Source organism: Gopherus evgoodei, chromosome 6 (assembly GCF_007399415.2).
Source record: "Gopherus evgoodei ecotype Sinaloan lineage chromosome 6, rGopEvg1_v1.p, whole genome shotgun sequence".
Lineage (NCBI taxonomy): Eukaryota > Metazoa > Chordata > Testudines > Testudinidae > Gopherus > Gopherus evgoodei.
In genome coordinates, this window is record NC_044327.1 from 93,928,372 (window position 1) to 93,944,480 (window position 16,109).

Below are 16,109 nucleotides of genomic sequence, written 5' to 3' on the forward strand. Positions count from 1 at the left end.
CTGAGTTTTGAATGGAGCTAAAACTCTGGATGTTTAACAAATGGAGTTTGCAGAACAGGCCCTAAGAAAAATGCATCCAAGCAGGGCTGGCTCCAGGCCCCAGCGCGCCAAGTGCGTGCTTGGGACGGCATGCCACAGGGGGCGCTCTGCCGGTTGCTGGGAGGGCGGCAGGCAGCTCCGGTGGACCTCCCGCAGGCATGCCTGCGGAGGGTCCGCTGGTCCTGCGGCTCCGGTGGACCTCCTGCAGAGGGTCCGCTGGTCCCGCGGCTCCAGTGGAGCATCCGCAGGCACGCCTGCAGGAGGTCTACTGGAGCCACGGGACCGGCGAGCGGCATAGTGCCCCCCACGGCGTGCCACCGCGCTTGGGGCATCGAAATGGCTAGAGCCAGCCCCGCACCCAAGAACAATGAAGAGACTATAAGCATTATACCTCAAGAGTGTCTTTTTAACAGAGATACATCTCAGATTAGAATCACAGTTAAACACAGTCTAGAACTGCAGTGTCACCCCAGGATGTTGTTCAGTACTTTTTTTAGGTGTGGACATTCTAGAACAGTGGTTTTCAAACTTTTTTTTTGGTGACCCAGTTGAAGAAAATTGTTTATGCCTGTGACCCAACAGAGCTGGGAATGAGGGGTTTGGGGTTTGGGAGGGGCTCAGGGTTGGGGCAGAGGGTTAGGGTGAGGGCTGCGGGGTGGGGCCAGATATGAGGGGTTTGGGGTGCAGGAGGAGGCTCCGGGTTGGGGAGGGCTCAGGTCTGGGGCAGGGGATTGGGGCATGGACTTACCTTCAGCAGCTCCCAGTCAGCGGTGCAGCCAGAGTGCAGAGGCAGGCTTCCCGACTGTCCTGGCACCACGGACTGCACTGTGCCCCGGAAGCAGCCAGCTGCAGGTCCAGCTCCTAGGTGGAGGCGTGCAAGCAGCTCCACATGGCTCTCCCCCACAGGCATTGCCCTCCCCCGCTCCCATTGGCTGGTTCCTGGGCAATGGGAATGCAGAGCCGGTGCTCAGGCCCCCTACCCACCCGCCACCTAGGAGCCGAACCTGTTGCTGGCCACTTCTGGGGCACAGCACAGTGTCGGAACAGGTAGGGACTAGCCTGCCTTAGCCGTGACCCAGTCCCTTCCATTCCACGAACCAGTTCTGGGTTGCAACCTACGATTTGAAAACCACTGTTCTAGAATGTAGAGCTAGGAATGGATTAAATTGTTAGTGTTCAGTTGCACTCATGACTCTACCCCTGGAAAACTGTGTTTTGCCTTCAGTTTAGCAAGTCATTTCTAAAGAGAGAAGCTGGTAAACATCATGTTTTTTGGTTTGTATAAAGACCCAGACTCCAGCTGTGATTCGCACTCCATGAAGGTGACTGTATGCTGACTCCTTTATAGCCCTTGGCTTGTAGGACCTGACAAGAATTGATACAGTTCTTGGCATAAATTAAAGCAGCCTCAAGACAGTTGTAACATATGCCTCGCTGCCCACAGCCTCCAGGGGCAATTGTGGCAGCCAGTAATAGCTGAAGCTTAGAGGTGCTTCAGCTATGTCCTCTATTTCCCAGCCACATATCCCATTGTTGGGTGAGAAAGGATGGTGACATAGAGCTAGACTGCAGTGCAGACTATTCACCACCAAGGTATTCTCTTACACTAGGAGGATTCCTAGGTACACTAACTCCTCACTTAAAGTCGTCCCGGTTAAGGTTGTTTCATTGTTACGTTGCTGATCAATTAGGGAACATGCTCATTTAAAGTTGTGCAATGCTCCACTTTTACATTGTTTGGCTGCCTGCTTTTTCCACAGCTGGCAGCCTCCCTACGCCCCATCTTCCCACAGCACCTCCTGCCCGCCGGCAGATCCCGTGGATCAGCACCTTCCCCCTCCTCCTGCCCCTGGCAATCAGCTGGTTTGCAGTGTTTTGTAGGCAGGAGGGAGAGGGAGGAGCGAGGACTCAGGCCGCAGGCTCCCCCTCCCTCCCCTGCCTCCCGTATGCTGCAAACCAGCTGATTTCCTGGGCAGAGGGCGAGGGGGGAGGGAGGGGGAGCCTGCACCAAGTCCTCGCTCCTCTCCCCTCCCTCCTAAACACTGCAAGCCAGCTGATTGCCCCGGGCAGGAGGGAGGAGCGAGGACTTGGCACACCTCCCCCCTCCCTCCCAAATGCAGCAATCAGCCGGCTTGTGGCATTTAGAAGGGGGAGGAAGGGATGGGGGAGGAGCCAGGATGCAGCGTGCAAAGTAAAGGGGGAGGAGTTGGGGGGGAGAAGAGGTGGGAGCTTGGGGGAAGGGCTGGAGTTGGCAGCCTGAGGGTTGAGCCCCCCGCCTCTGATGCTTGCAGAGTAGGGGAAGCTGCCGTGGAACCTAACCCCCCCCCCCATTTACATTAATTCTTATGGGGAAATTGGATTCGCTTAACATCGTTTCACTTAAAGTCGCATTTTTCAGGAACATAACTACAACATTAAGTGAGGAGTTACTGTATATCCTTTGGAATGAATGCAATGGCCAAAACAATGGCAATCATGAAGAAAGGGTTAGAATTTAGCTTCTGGTTTGACCCTCCCATATAATGGCAAAGCGTCTTAGAGTAATGTATTTTACAGCATTGCTCACACTACTCTCAGAAAGACATAGGTGATTATTATATTATTAGCACTGATTTATATTACTGTAGTGCGAAGTGTTCTTAATGAGGATCAGAGCCCCACTAGGCTAGACACTGCTCAGAGACGAAGTAAAAGATGATTCTTGCCACAAAGAGCTTACCATTTATGTAAGACAAGATTCAAGAAGTGGGTGCAATGAACCATCAGGAGAACAAAGAAAACATTAATAAGAACATGTGCATAGTTAGGTGGTTTCACACCTGCTACATTTAAAAAATATATAATGATACAAATAAACAAACAAATAAGGTAAATGCCAGAAGTTTCTATTGATCATCAACCTAGCTGTTGTTATTGGTTGGCAAATGCTCACAATAGAAGTAGGGATTTGAAGAAAGACAGGGTAGTGAATTTAGACAAGTTTGGTATGTGTATGCCAGACATGAGGGACACTACTGAAGCATGGCTGCTTTTGGGAGAAGTAGAAAAGTGGCCAAAGGAGGCTGGCATCATAGGTGGAGTAGAAGGGATGGAAGGAACAACATAAGAAGATACACAAGCAGATAAGCAGAGAGGGTATAAGTTGTGATAGGACTTAACAATAAGGATCAGGTTTTATTCATTGTGTTGAAGAGAGTGGAGGCTCAGTGACGAGACTCAAAGAAGGAGGTGACATGGTAAAAATGACAGGCAAAGAAAATGTATTTAGCAGCAATGTTTTGAATGGACCAGAGCAGAACTAGGTGTCAAAAAGCTCACAAAGGAAAAGGTTACAAAAGTCAGGAAGGCAAATGACAGGGGTGTATCTGAGAGTTTTACTGGTGTGGCAGGCTGCTGACCTAAGATCTTATGGGCCAAACTCCAAAGGTCTGTTTTCTATAACACTTATTGCAGCAGATTTATAGCACTGTATATTTTCAAAGTGCTGCCCTTTTATAGTTAGGTGATGTTTTGTCTAATGTTTCTTCTGTAGCTTAGAATTGGTTTCTTACACTTTAACAGAGCACATGTATGCAAAGGTCCACCTCTGCAAAAAGCAACTTTTAAAATTTGTTTTTAAAGTGGTTTTGGCACCTAAGAAAGGTGCTGGTCTGACAGCTCTGGCAAATGAAACCCTCTGTGCATAAAACAATTACAGTCTCTTGCTGTATTGTCAACTTGCAACAGTCCTGACCTGGAAGAATTGTTTTTTTATGGATGAATGAGTCTCTGTGCCTTTTCAGTCCTTCCCTCCTTTTTGAAACTGCCAGCAATATTGCCAATTAATGCCAATCCTGAAACCAAATTGAAATCTGAATAGACCCTTCAATTTTTTATTCTGTAACTGTTGCACTGGAGGTGTATACATGTTTCATTACTGAGCTTCTTCTGTAAGAGAGGATTCATGCAAGCCACTTCAATTTCTGCTTTACTTCTGGAAGAAATTTGCCTACTTGAAGATAAATGAGAAGTGCTAGCAATAAGTAGGGCAATGGAAATGTGCAAATTCTGTATAACTTTCACAGATATTACTGTATGCTTTACAATCTAACTTTCATTTAAAAATTATAGTTTCTAGCCCTTCTGGTTTCAAATATTGCTTTCACTTGTAAATCTTTCACTGGTGCCTTTTGTTAGATGTGTTTCCACCAGAAATCAAGCAATGGTTGATATTCAGTTCCCTCTAGCCTTCTCTGAACCACGATTGAAGCGAGTTTGGTCAGTGGTATGGACAGAAAAGCTAAATTCAACACCCAATGCAGAAGAATTGGACAACTGCTTTCCTTGTCTAGCAATAACTAATTTGTGTTTGTGAAATCTGGATTCATTAAGAAACAAACAAATAAGAATAAAGTAATAAAGACTAGCTCAAATCTTCTCCCCACAATTAGCTGCCCCTAAATTTCCTCCATCTGGATTATTCAGACCACATCCTAGATTTTCTCCCTCAAAAATCCTCTTCTTTTTTATAACCAGATGGGGCAATGAGTTTCCTGCCTCAGTGAGTCAGCATAACCAATTAAACCCTTTCCCAAGAGATTTAACACTCCTGAAAGAGTGTGTTTTCAGCAAATATTGCCAGCCTTTTTACGGGGGCAAGAAAGGAAGCTGTTTTTGACTGGATGTGAGGCACATATAGACTGAAACGTGGGCATTCTGACATGTTAATTCATGTCAGTCATCTCAATGAAGAACATAAGAATGGCCATACTGGGTCAGACCAAAGGTCCCTCTGGCCCAGTATCCAGTGTTCCAACAGTGGCCAATGCCAGGTGCCTCAGAGTTATAACTGTGCTAGCATTTAAATGTCATGTGGAGACTATTATAAAAATGGCCTAAACATAAACACTCTGCATTCTGGAAACTATTGTAATAAAAATTGTAAAGATATAAATGATAATAAATGGATTGACATATGTTGTTGCATTTAAGATGCCCACACCTCTATAAAGGAAAAATTAAAAAGCCAATGTAGGCCTCCTACTGCAAACTTTCTTACCAAGTCCAGATATTTTACCACATTGACATCTAGACATGCTCTTACCAGGCCTAAATGAAACAGTGATTAAAAATGCTGGCAGCTGGTATAACCTAGCATCCCATGGAAGAGCTACACCAGAGAGCAAGAGCATATGGGAGAGAATTTCAGAAAATCTTAATATAGACAGCCTGGGCTCTCCAAGGAAACCCCTGAGAAAACATGAGATTTATAATACTTTTAAGGCAAAAACTAAGATTACAGTACACTACTTTCTTTGTTGTTGAGGCTGCAGACCCTTTTGGGCCCTTGTACATCATAAAACAGGGAAAGGACATAGCCCATTTCCTCCTCTTCCAGTCATCTTCAAGACAGGCTAATGGAGTGCTCAGGCAGGTGAACCACACTGACTCAAAGTCAGAAACTCTTACTCCCTTTTTTCCTCAAGTCAGGCAATCAGACAGATTGGCACTCCATGCGGGGATGATCTTGAAAGTGAATACTTTGATACTCAGAGTGACACTCTGGCACGTTAACCTTTCGAAGGATTTTAGTTTGAATGGGGAGGACTTAGGACACAGATGCAAACCACTGTTGCCAACATGGACCCTGTTCATTTTTGCTCTGTGTCCCCTTTCACCAGCTATGATGATACAAAGGGGCTGCAGGGCAGATATAAGGCCTCTTTGGGGAATAACTCTGGTGCAGGGGAACCTTTCACCAGCTCTTCCTAATCTCCAAAACTTCTGGTGCTGGGCATTTTCTGAGGTGCCCCCAGGGAGAGTCAGGAGGGCATGTGTTTGGTGTGAGTTTGGGGGAAAGTAGCATTTTTCTGTGAGAGTTCAGCTGCTTTGCTGGAGCCGGGAAAATGGTGCTACAGTACATCTAAGTAAGCCTTGCTTTTACTTTTGTTAGTAGGGATGGCCCTAGACCAAATGGTGCCCAAGGTGAGGAGCGTCTTCAGTGCCCCTCATCCCCATTTGTTAAATTTCAAATACCTTATTTTTTATTGCATTTGTAGCCCATTTCATGACTTTCATGCATGATTTATTCCTGGCATATAAGACGATAAATATCGCAGCTGGGCTCTTGCTTCACTTAAATTCATTCTTATATCTCACTGACTGGCGATGCCCTGCCCCTTATATACACACAAGGGCATGGCTGACAACATTCTAGGAGGTTTGAGGGAAAATGTAGTTATCAAAAAGTCTGGATGGTTCCACAAGATTCTGTAAAGCTCCAGGACATTCTAGGAGGTTAGTAAAATATGAATCCACATACAGAACATCTGAAACATGTTACTTCAAACATTCTATTTTCCCTTTTGTCACTAAGAACAAAAATAGCGCCCAGAGCTCTGCATTCCCCCTCCCCAAGCCCGGCACCCCAGGCAATTGCCTGGGTAGCCTGCCCCTAAATCTGGCCCTCCTTCTTAGCCATCCTTATTCACAACCATAATAGAAACTAGGCATATATTTTATATAAAAACAGATTGAGGAGGAATTTCCTGAATTTGTGTCCATTCAGCTCTCTCCCAACAAGAAATAAGCTACCACAAGAGTCAATACTCTTCCTGACTGTATGGAAGCCAGAACAGCATTACAGCAGGAGAACAGGAGATTGGTGGTCAGTAGGTGAATCCCATATGAAGAAAAATCCTTAAAATACCTAAATTCAAAGCTCTGCCTGCTCAGCTGGCTAAAGTAAAAATAAATCAAACTACTGCTACCCATTTTGTATCTGGATGTAAACGATTTATTATGATCTTAGAGTTTTATACCATCACCCATCATTGTAGTGTCTGAGCACCTTCCATGTAAAATCAATAGAAATGGTCCTAGTGGACTTCATGGAGTAAGTCTCTGGCATCCTCCCATTTTGAGGCAAAAAAATTATTTTGGAGGGGGGGGGGAGTGTGTGGGGTTAGTTTGTTTGTTCCAGTTTTTTAAAAATTGAATTCTATTTGGGGACAGTCCCTACGTAGATGACGTGTCAGTGTTGGGAGTATTATTCTTAATATAGTGGAAAGAGCAGGTTTTGCACCTTCCCTGAAGATGGTCATATTCTGGATTCTCTAATCCCCTGTGAAAGTTTGTTCCAGAGCCAGATCCCCTTAACCAGGAATGCATTGTCTCCATTTTCATGCACTTTGATCTGGGCTTTATGATCTGCATTGCATCAGATGAGTGCAACTGTCTCAGTGGTTCATAGATCAAAATTTGGTGGCTAAGTCTTGACCCATTAATTGCTCTACTAGAGCTTTCCATTTGTATGTGTTTGCTGAAAAAAACTGAGGTTTTTGTTTATTTGTTTGTTTGTTTTGCCAAGAATATTTCATGAGGAAGTCCAAACATGCAGGCTTTTTCAACTTCTGCTTCATACTGTGCTCTCCTGATTGTCAGCAGGAGACTAGAATAGTTAAACTTAAACAGAAATACTGTGAAGTGGAATGAGGCTGATTACTGTGAGCTAAAATTGACAATTTCTATATTTCTAGACACAAACACACGTTTACCAGTAAGTCCTTGGCATTGTTTCAATACTATTTTTACCAGTAAATGCCAGTTTAAACTGAAAGGCCTTATTCGTAGGGATGTAGAGAATCTCAAACTCATCCAAACACTGCACACATGAAGTTTAAGGGCAGAATTGGGCCTCATTTTGAGGTTCAACATTAGAAATGCTGGCCAAACTTTACAAACCTAGGCGCATAAAGGAAGACTGCTAAATACATATTAAGGCTTCTAAATGACCACTTGCATGTCCTGGGAAAATCAGGTCTCTTTCATTTAGAAAACTAACTTTAGGCAACCAGGTCTGAAAACTTTGGCCATTGCTCATCAAGGCTGTCCATAGAAAAGATGAAGTATAATTGACAGCCTCACTGTCAGACAGACAGTTTGACATAGTGGGGACAAGGCCAAAATGCTATACATAGAAAAGGAAGCATAACTCTCTATTCTCCAACAGAACAATGGATAAGACTCAAAATATGGTTGATAAAAAAATCAAGAGGAAATATGAAATGATGTGAGATTAATTTTTATGGGCTTGCAATTTTCTATCGTTAGTTGAATAAGTCAGCATTCTGATGTCAATGACACAGCAGACTTGGGCCTATGCATAAATGTGCTGTTCTCTCTTTCTTCACTTCCAAACTAATCTTTCTCTCTGTGTTCAAGTCCCCTCTCTTTATTTAATATCTCATGCCTTGGCTCACTTTTCTGCTATTCTGTTCTCTCTAACCGTGTGTGCACCAGACAAAAAGGCACTGCAACAATCAGCTGGAACATCTTGTCCTTTAAATGCTTGTACAATGCTTTATACTTACCCACACAGAAGCATAATACATTATGTGAGAGATAGTCTGGTGTAATGGGTAGAGTGCTGCACTGGAATCAAGAGACCTGGGCTACCCCTGCCACTGACTAGCTGTTTTATCTTGGGTACAGGCCCGCCAACAACAATTCCGGGCCCCAGGGCAGAACAGTCAATAGGGTCCCACATATGCACAAGCTGCACCTGTGCAAATGCAGTCCACCTGACATTTGACCCATGCTGTGCCTGTGCAGGCTGGTGCCCAGCGAGCTGCTGCCTGCGCTGCTGGTGCTCTCTTCTGGCACAGCCAGAGCTTCCACATGCCCGCCCAGGAGGGTTGCCAACTGTCTAATTGCGCAAACCCAAAGACCCTTGCCCCGCCCTCTGCCCTGAGGGTTGATGCAGGGGGGGTAGGGTGCAGGATCTGGGAGGGAGTTTGGGTGCAGGAGAAAGTGAGGATCAGACTCTGGGAGAGAGTTTGCGTGCGGGAGGAAGTGAGGGGTGCAAGCTCTGGGAGGGAGTTTGGGTGCGGGTTGTGAGCTCTCAGCTGGGGTAGGGGATTGGGGTGCAGGGGGGAGTCAAGGGGTTGGCACTTACCTTGGGCGGCTCCCCTAAGCAACTGGCACACCCCTCTGGCAGTGGCTCCTAGGCAGGGGGCCCAAGGGGTCTCCATGCACCACTGCCCGCAGGCACCACCTCCACAGCTCCCTGCCAATGGGAGCTGCGGAGTCTGCACTTGGGGTGAGGGTAGCATGTGGAGACCCCATCCCCAGGGGACACAGGGATGTGCCAGCCACTTCCTGGAGCATTGCGGAGCAAGGGCGGGCAGGAAGCCTGCCTTAGCCCCGTTGTGCTGCTGGCAACGGCTGTGGGCCCCCAGGCCCTTTTAAATTGCCCAGGTCCCTGTGCAATTGCCCCCTCTGCTCCCCTCTGTCAACGGGTCTGTTTGGGCAAGTCACTTCACTTTTTGTACCCCTGTTTTCCTTTGTCTGAGTCACTTGTTTAGTGTAAGCTCTTCAGTGAAGGAGTACCAGATGCATTTGGACAATACCTAGCGCTGTGGGGCCCTGATATTGGTTGGGATCTCTAGGCACTATTGTCATGCAAATAATTAATTGCATTAAAAAAAAACTGTTAGAAGAACATAAGAATGACCATGCTGGGTCAGGCCAATGGTCCATCTAGCCCAGTATCCTATCTTCTGACAGTGGCCAATGCCAAGTGTTTCAGAGGGAATGAACAGAATGGGGCAATTATCAAGTGATCCCCATTGTCATCCACTCCTAGCTTCTGGCAGTCAGAGATTAGGGACACCCAGAGCATGGGGTTGCATCCCTGACCATCTTGACTAATAGCCATTGATGGACCTGTTCTCCATGAACCCAGTTGTACTTTTGGCCTTCACAACATTCCCTGGCGATGAGTTCCACGGGTTGACTGTGCATTGTCTGAAAAAGTACTTCCTTTTGTTTGTTTTAAACCTTCTGCCTATTAATTTCATTGAGTGATTCCAGATTCTTGTATTATGTGAAGGGGTAAATAACACTTCCTTATTCACTTTCTCCACACCATTCATGATTTTATATGTCTATCACAGGGGTCAGCAACCTTTCAGAAGCAGTGTGCCGAGTCTTCATTATTCACTCTAATTTAAGGTTTCGCGTGCTGGTAATACATTTTAATGTTTTTTAGAAGGTCTCTCTCTCTAAGTCTATATATTATATAACTAAACTAGTGTTGTATTGCAAAATAAACAAGATTTTCAAAATGTTTAAGCAGCTTCATTGAAAATAAAATTAAAATTTTGATCTTACGCTACCGGCCCACTCAGCCCGCTGCTGCTCTGGGGTTCTGTCACCTAGGCCAGCAGTGGGCTGAGCGAGGCCTGCAGCCGGGACCCCCGCTGGCAAGGGTCCATCAGCCAGAACCCCAGACCAGCAGCAGACTGTGCAGGGCCGGCAGCCAGGACCCAGAGGGCGGGCTGGAGTCAGGGCTGGGGACTGGAGATTTCAGGCCGGAGGGGGGCTAGGAATGGGGGGGGGGGTGCCAGAGTCAGGGCTAGGGTTGGGAGGGGGATGAAGGAGTCAATCGGAGGGCTGGGTGTGTATGAGGGAGGTACAGGGCTCAGGGCAGGGGTCTGGGGGCTGTGCGGGGCTCAGGGCAGAGGGCGTGGTGTGTGTGTGCGGGGGAGGGTCGGGGGTCAGGACTCAGGAGAGAGGGCTGGGTGGCTGCCCCCCTAAGAACTCCCAACCCCGCTGCTCCTTGTCCCCTGACTACCCCCTCCTGGGACCCCTGCTCCCAACTGCCCCCCAGGACCCCACCCCCATCTAAGCCTCCCTGTTCCTTGTCCCCAGACTGGACCCTACCCCCTACCTGTCCCCTGACTGCCCTGACCCTTATCCACACTTCCATCCCCAAACAGACCCCCAGGACTCCCATGCTCCATCCAACTGCTCCCCACCCCCTGACAGGACCCCCAGAACTCCTGACCCATCCAACCCCCCCTCCATGTCTGTCCCAACCTCTCTCCGCACCCCTGCCTCCTGACAGGACCCCCAGAACTCCCAACTCATCCAACGCCCCCAGCTCCTTGTCCCCTGACCACCCCCTCCAGAGATCCCCCACCCTAACTGCCCCCCAGGACCCTCCTTGCTCCCGGTCCCCTGACTGCCCTGACCTATTTCCACCCACTGCCCCCTCACAAGCCCCGGGACTCCCATGCCCCATCCAACCCCCTCAGCCCTGGGCCCTTTACCTTGAGGCTCCACGCAGAGCCAGACACGCTGCCCCGCTGGAGAGCACACAGCCCCGGCGGCCCTCACAGCGATGCACGTGGCAGCGGCATGGCTCCAGTTGAGCAGGGAGCGTGTCTGCCTCCCCGCGGAAGCGCGCAGCCCCAACCCCCAGAGCGCTGCGCGCGGCAGCAGGGCTCCAGGGGAGGGGAGAAGGCTGGGGAGTGGCCGGCATCTTGCTACTCTGGGCCCGGGAGCGCGGAGCCCACGGCTTGCCGTTCTGGGAGAGTGGGGCCATTTGCCCACCCCGTGTGCATGGCTGTGCTTCTGCTCCCTGCCCCTGCGGGGGGAGTAGAGGGCAGAGGAGAGCTGGCCGGGCTGGGCAGGATTTTTAATGGCACGGTGGAGTCCTGGGCAGGCTCCAGCATGCCATTAAAAATTGGCTCCTGTGCCATAGGTTGCCGACCTCTGGTCTATCATATTCCCCCTTTAGTTGTCCCTTTTCTAAGATAAAAAATCCCAGTCTTTATAATCTCTCCTCATATGAAAGTTGTTTCATACCCTTATCATTTGTTGCCTTTCTCTGTACCTTTTCCAATTCTAATCTATCCTTTTTAAGATGGGGCAACCAAAACTACATGCAGTATTCAATATGTGGGTGTACCATGGATTTATATAGAGGCAGTATGATATTTTCTATCTTATTATCTCTCTCTCTTTCTCAATGAACCCCAACATTTTGTTCGCTGCTGCACATTAAGTGGATGTTTTCATAGAACTATCCACAGTGACTCCAAGATCTTTTTCTTGCGTGGTCAAAGCTAATTTAGACCCCATCATTTTATATCTATAGTTGGGATTATGTTTTCAAATGTGCATTACTTTACATTTATCAACATTGAATTTCATCCACCATTTTGTTGCCCAGTCACCTAGTTTTGTAAGATCCCTTTATAACTACAAAGCAGACTGTGAGAAGTTAACTATCTTGAGTAATTTTGTACCATGTGCAAATTTTGCCACTTTACTATTTACCCCTGCTTCCAGATCATTTATGAATATGTTGAATAGCATTGGTTCCAGGACAGATATTTGAGGGACACTATCATTTACTTCGCTCCATTCTGAAACCTGACCATTTATTCCTACCCTTTGTTTCCTGTCTTTTAACCAGTTACTGATCCATGAGAGGACCTTCCCTCTTAAGCAAAATGAGCAGTCATGTGGTAAGAGCCTTTGGTGAGGAACTTTGTCAAAGGCTTTCTGAAACTGCAAGTACACTATATCTACTGAATCCCCCTTGTCCACATGATTGCTGACCCCTTCAAAGAATTCTAATATATTGGTAAGGCATGATTTCCCTTTACAAAAGCTGCATTGAATCTTCCAACAAATGAGGTTCATTTATGTGTTTGGTAATTTTGTTCTTTACTATAGGTTTCAGGCAATTTGGTACTGATGCTAGGATCACCTCTGGAGCCTTTTTTAAAAATTGATGTCACATTAGCTATCCTCTAGTCATCTAGCACAGAAGGTGATTTAAATAATAGGGTACATACTACAGTTAGTAGTTCTATAATTTCATTTTATTGGAAAGTGATGAACTCTTTGTGCTGAAACTTTCCAAAACAATTCAGTCTGAGGTAAGCATGGAAGATTTCAGACTCAACAGAAAATATTTGGCAAAGTTATAAGCAGTTTAAAATAGGGTCTTACAATGGAAAGTGTCAGGGAACCTTATTTATTATAGGCATGGGTGCCAGCTCTGCCTATAATAATAAATAACAGGGGTGTTTTTACAATATAGGTTGCTATGTTTGGGGCAATGTATGCAGTTTAGTCACAGCTCAACCAGAGCAAACTACAGCTGTTTCTTCCCAGACCTAACAGAAAACTCCAAGCTGAGCAGATAACACACAATAACAGTTACAGACGGAGACAACAATCATTAATAACTCTGCTTTATTACAGCCTATTTTCTTCTAAGAGAGCCTATGCATGAATTTCTAAGGAGATTTAACTATGGAAAAAAATTGAATGGCTGATTAGCCATATTTGAGCCAGACGGACAAAACAATTAAACACCAATCAACATTTCAAATCAGAGTAAATTATTGAGTCATCTGTAACTGACAAAGCCTTTGACCTTTTTCTTCATACTTTACATTTCTTATTCTTCAGAGGAAGCATAGCAATTTCCAGACCAAAGCTATTCTGTTATCTAAAATTATGAGGGAGGAGGAAAAGCTAACAATAGCGTTTTTAATGCAATCTGGTCACAATCTTAACTGTGCAGAAACTGTCATCATTCTATAATACACATGCATGTGACTTTGCAGTTTTCACACTGTCTTGGGAGAGCATCTAGTGTTGGTTTAGAGAGAGGAGGAGAGATAATTTAAGAGCTAGACTTTCAAAAGAATCAGGTCCAGATCCTTAAAAGTATTTAAGCATCTAAATCTGTTAATTTCAATAGGAATTAGGCACCTAAAGACCTTTGAGGATCCTAAATAAAGGAGGGGACAGAGTTTTGAAAAGAGCTCATCTTCCAGTAGCTCCAGCTGAGGACAGTCTTTCTCAGTGCAGAGAGAACAGTAACCAGGAAGAGTGCTGGCAGACACACAGAGAAAAACAAGCTCGGAAAAACACCAGTCTGTGAGGCATGGCACAACATTCCATCCATAGCCGATCTCTTTCCAAAAAACTGTGAACAACAGGAATTGAGCCCTATAGCAAATGTCGCACTAAATAGCAGCTAGCTCATTTTCCCCATTCCCTGCATATAAAGGAATGGTGGGGGTCTTCTTAGCATATGTGCAATGTGCCTCAGGTGGCACATGACCAGGATTCACCAACTAATTTGGTCCACTGGTTGAATCATTAGCTTGCCCAGACCAGCTACTGACAGGGAGTGCGACATGAATGCTGATCCATGCCTGCCACTGTGAGGGAAAGTACCAATGGGGGTGGAGCAGCATCCAAAAGTGGAGGAGGAAGTGCTTGTCCTATAAAATGCATACAGAAGGAAACCGACTCCGAAACATGACAGGAAGATTGTTAAGAAATCATTATCATCATCCATATCTGTGTGCCGGGGCTTTCAATAGTGCTCATCATTTCAGTGTTCAAGTATTTAGCACTTGTATGGTGCTTTCAATTTCAAAGTGCTTTATTTAAAAAAATCATCTAATAAATCCTATGTGAAGTAGGTAATGTGCCACTAGTATAGCCAGTTAGTCTGTAGAGAACCTGTCTCAGATGTTGATATATTCTGAGAACAGATCTGGTAGAAGAACTTAAATAAGATGACTTGAATGTCCAATTCAAATCTTGTGACAGTTTCCCTGTTTCTTATTCATGGCAACAAGTGTAATAAACGTAAAGTGCTTAAATGAGGTTCTCTCCATTTATTAATTAAGTGTATAATTTTATTGCCACTAAGACTAAAAGTAGAGAAAGATATTCTCTTTCTCTGACGGTGCAGACAGAAAAGCAATAATTTATGTAGTGAGCATTTGGGCCTCAAGGAAAAAAAGTAGCAAAATATTTAGATGTGAAAACAAAATTGTCATGTTCATATAGGGTGACCAGATGTCCCGATTTTATAGGGACAGTCCTGATTTTTTGGGTTTTTTTCTTATATAGGCTCCTATTACCCCCATCTCCATCCTGATTTTTCATACTTGCTGTCTGGTCACCCTATGTTCATACTACTGTACAAAATACTAGTGTGAATAACTATGACCCAGTGCACACCCTCCCTGACAAACCCAGAGATCTGAAACAATTCTAGGCATATATTCTCAAAATTATGAGAATTTTTGACTTTTTTTCCAATTTGGAATACTCTCAGAGATAAAATTCATTATAAATGGAGCTGATAGAGATGCCAATAATTAAGGTTACCTACCACTTTCCGTTATTATAAGAACCTGTTTTTAGTTGCTTATAACTTTGCCAGACTAACCATTCAAACTGAAATTTTCCATGGTGAGTATCTGCCTCTAGTTGAGGTTGTTGGTGGTGGTGGGATGGGAGCTGAGGGTATTTGCTCGTTTGGCTATGGGGAGTGTTTTGTGAACCTCCAAGAATGTAGCTACAGAAAAATACATTGCTAAAAAATTCTTACAACTGTTTCAGTGAGAAACCACAGCACCTCCATGCTCTGGAGTCAGGGCCTGAAATTTGGAAGGGAGGTGGCCTTGGCATGAGGGATGTATCTTTTGCCATGTATGTTAAATTCTTTTAACATCGTTTTGTGTGTGTGAACTAATATATATTATGGTAAATTTATATGAATGAGCTACAAAGGTGATTAAAGCTGTCTTAGGCAATCTTCTGAAATGAAGATAATAATTTTTAATAAAGCAATCAAACATTTGTATGAGGTTTAATAATAACTTGGTTAACTATTAATTTGCAGTTTAAAAGAGTCTTACCACAGTTGCATGCTTTCTTCCTTTTATAAATGATATGTTCAAAGGCATCCATAGTCATATTGATAAGTCATATCTTGCTGTTATTCTGGAACATTGAATGTGATAATTAGAATTGATAGCAAATATAAAGAAAGTTTTTAGGGCTGTTAAGTCATTCTAACGTGGCTCTGGGTCCTGATGAATTTAATAATGACATCTACAATGAGATCCTAGACAAATTCAGCAATTAAATGTTTGAGCCAGTAGAAAAAGACTGATGTTTTCAGTGACATGAAACACTGGGGAAGTCATGGAAGGGCTGTGTGTATCTATAGCTATATATAAACACTGTCTTGTTAAGCTGTTCAGTGGCAAGCTTAGCCAACCCACATAAAACATTTTTTTTTAGTACAACTGGTCTCGGCAATGTAGAGTTCCAGGTATATTGAGTTCACAGTAATGGGCTCTCTTAGGCTATGTCTATTCTGCACACACAGCAGTGAAAAGCAAGCTGCATCCACGCTGTGGTGTGAAGCTACATGTGTCAGAGAAAGATAGGGAGGTCACTCACCTCTGTTTGCA